A 2,858-nucleotide genomic window follows, 5' to 3' on the forward strand; every position below is an offset into this window, starting at 1 on the left:
AAAGCTCTTCCCATTCGTGAACGCGCACCCCGAGTCAAGATCTCCCCTGATGACCTTCTCGTGGTTCCTGACAATCTGGGAGAGACCCGGAGCTGCGGGTGCAGAGCTGCTGCCCAGAGAGGGCGTCAGGCCAGGGCACAGTCACTGCGCAGGGAAGAGACAGGACGCCCCGGACTGGCTGACAGCGCCGCAGCCATCTTATGGCTGGAGGGGACTGAGGCCGAGCTGGGCAAGGAAAACTCGGGGAGCAGACTGTGGAGCTGACTTCGGGGAGGCCTGAGTGCCCCCGCAGCCACTTCCCATCAACCAGTCCCTCCCCTCTCTCAGGATTTCGAACCCGCACGCTCACCATTCCTAGGCTTCCAGGGGATCCCGGCATCTTGGATGTGGATTTCCCAATACCTGCAGGACGAAGGGCCACAGAGGCTGCGCCTCTAGGAGCAGAAGGCACCTAGTGAAGAGGAAACATATAGCTCCAGATGCAGCCAGAGACAAAGGCCGCGCCAAATCCGGAAGCCGTCCTCTTTGTTCCAGCTGCCTGCCTGATTGGACGGTTTCCAGCCCAGCGTCCCTGATTGGATAATGCTTAAGGCCCCGCCCACTCAGTCCCTGAGTGACAGAAGATGTGATCAGATGCTGGGCTGAGGGATGAAAGCTGCAGCATTTTCAGGCAGGGCATCCTCCCTGAGCTGAGCCAGACCCACCCTAGAGTATGGGAAAATTCTTTTTTTTTTTTGAGAGGGAGTCTCCCTCTGTCGCCCAGGCTGGAGTGCAGTGGCGCAATCTCGGCTCACTGCAAGCTCCGCCTCCCGGGTTCAGGCCATTCTCCTGCCTCAGCCTCCCGTGTAGCTGGGACTACAGATGCCCGCCACCGCACCCGGCTAGTTTTTTGTATTTTTAGTAGAGACGGAGTTTCACCGTGTTAGCCAGGATGGTCTCGATCTCCTGACCTCGTGATCCGCCCGTTTCGTCCTCCCAAAGTGCTGGGATTACAGGCCTGAGCCACCGCGCCCGGTCCGAGTGTTTGGGTGAGGGAGAAGGGACAAGATGGAGGAAGGTAAACAAGAAGGCACTGCCCCTGTTGCTTCCGGGTTCTTCATCACCAACTTACCCCCGCGGGAAAATGCAGCCCGAGCTCGGGAAGATGCAGATCAACCGAGCATGCGCCAGGTGACGTCAATCCGAAGAGCTCGAGACTTACCTGGCCGCACCTACGGAATGCCCATATCACGCCCTTATCCCGCCCACTGCCCTCCCCCTTCCAGTACCAATGCATAAAAGTCGGCTGCTGGCAGGAGCAGGCGTGACTTCTTCGTCCCCCGCATTCCTGGACCGAGGAACCTCACCCCAGAGCTCCGGCTCGACTTCCCTGGCCCCCCCCACACCTGAGGACCAGGGAACCCGCCGGAGAGTGTGTGCATATTTGCAATAAAGGGCTGCTGCTTTCTTCTGTACTTTAGCCTCATGTTTAATTACTTAGCTCTCCTAAATTAAGTTACATTAAATTAAATTAAGACACCGAGTATGGGAAAATTCTATATCTTTTTTACTCTCTTTTTCAATGTGTTCAAAAGGTGAACAGAAGTATTTTCCTGTCATATTAATAATACATAAAATTTTGGTACAAGAGAAAATCAACTTTTACTTTGATAATGTATTATCAATACTAAAGCTAATTTTAATAAAACCTTATACATAAATCAAATTTGTCACTTTTGACAGCTCGAGATTTGCACATATATTTCATAGTCTCTTGTAATTTTGTAACTTTTTGTATTTTATTTTTATCTACATTCTTATTTTTTTTCAATTTGAAACAACCTTTAAGTAATTTCAAATTGTTACAGGAAATAGAAATCGTTTAGAACCAGGCGCGGTGGCTCACACCTGTAATTCCAGCACTTTGGGAGGCCAAGGCGGGCGGATCACGAGTTCAGGAGATCGAGACCTGGTGGGCGGATAACTTGAGGTCAGGAGTTCAAGACCAGCCTGGCCAACATGGTGAAACCCCATTTCTACTAAAAATACAAAAAATTAGCTGGGTGTGCTGGTGCGCACACCTGTAGTCCCAGCTACTCCAGAGGCTGAGGCACGAGAATCTCTTGAACCCAGGAGGCGGAGATTGTGTGTAACAGCCTAAGGGATTTACCTTGCCTTTTGTCTAGACACAGCCCGTTCATCAAGACAGGGGAATTTGGCCCGGCGCCGTGGCTTACGCCTGTAATCCCAGCACTTTGGGAGGCCGAGGCGGGCAGATCACGAGGTCAGGAGATGGAGACCATCCTGGCTAACACGGTGAAACCCTATCTCTACTAAAAAAAATACCAAAAAAAATTAGCCGGGCATGGCGGCAGGTGCCTGTAGTCCCAGCTACTCGGGAGGCTGAGGCAGGAGAATGGCGTGAACCCGGGAGGCGGAGCTTGCAGTGAGCTGAGGTCCCGCCATGCCACTCCAGCCTGGGCGACAGAGCGAGACTCCGTCTCAAAAAAAAAGTGGGGGGGGGGGGCGGAGAATTTGTGGAGGAAAAGTTAAATGTTAATTTTGAACTCAATTGAACATGGACACAAACAATGAATGGTCACCAAGTCTCAAAACGGGTTGTATGACTTCCTTGAGGCATTCATCCAGTACTGTTTCAATCTATTCCTATACTGTTTCATCCAGTACTGTTTCAATCTATTCCTATATGTTAGTTATTGAAGAACAAGTTGACCTTTTTGTATTCCTTGAGCCCATTGGCAAAGGGCCATTCTCCTGCCTCAGCCTCCGGAGTAGCTGGGACTACAGGCGCCCGCCACCTCGCCCGGCTAGTTTTTTTGTATGTTTTAGTAGAGACGGGGTTTCACCGTGTTAGCCAG

General features: G+C 51.5%; 1 protein-coding gene across 1 annotated transcript in view; it reads right to left on the reverse strand.

The window, feature by feature from the left end:
• LOC113219914 (zinc finger protein 486-like) overlaps positions 1–706 on the reverse strand; it is an 18,190-nt gene extending 17,484 nt beyond the window's left edge. The window contains exon 1 of the mRNA XM_026448204.2: positions 350–706. The gene's annotated coding sequence lies outside the window, so the exon portion shown is untranslated. The remainder of the gene's footprint in view (positions 1–349) is intronic.
• Positions 707–2,858: the final 2,152 nt, after the last annotated feature.

The sequence above is a fragment of the Piliocolobus tephrosceles genome, chromosome 21, assembly GCF_002776525.5.
Source record: "Piliocolobus tephrosceles isolate RC106 chromosome 21, ASM277652v3, whole genome shotgun sequence".
Taxonomy (NCBI): Eukaryota; Metazoa; Chordata; class Mammalia; order Primates; family Cercopithecidae; genus Piliocolobus; species Piliocolobus tephrosceles.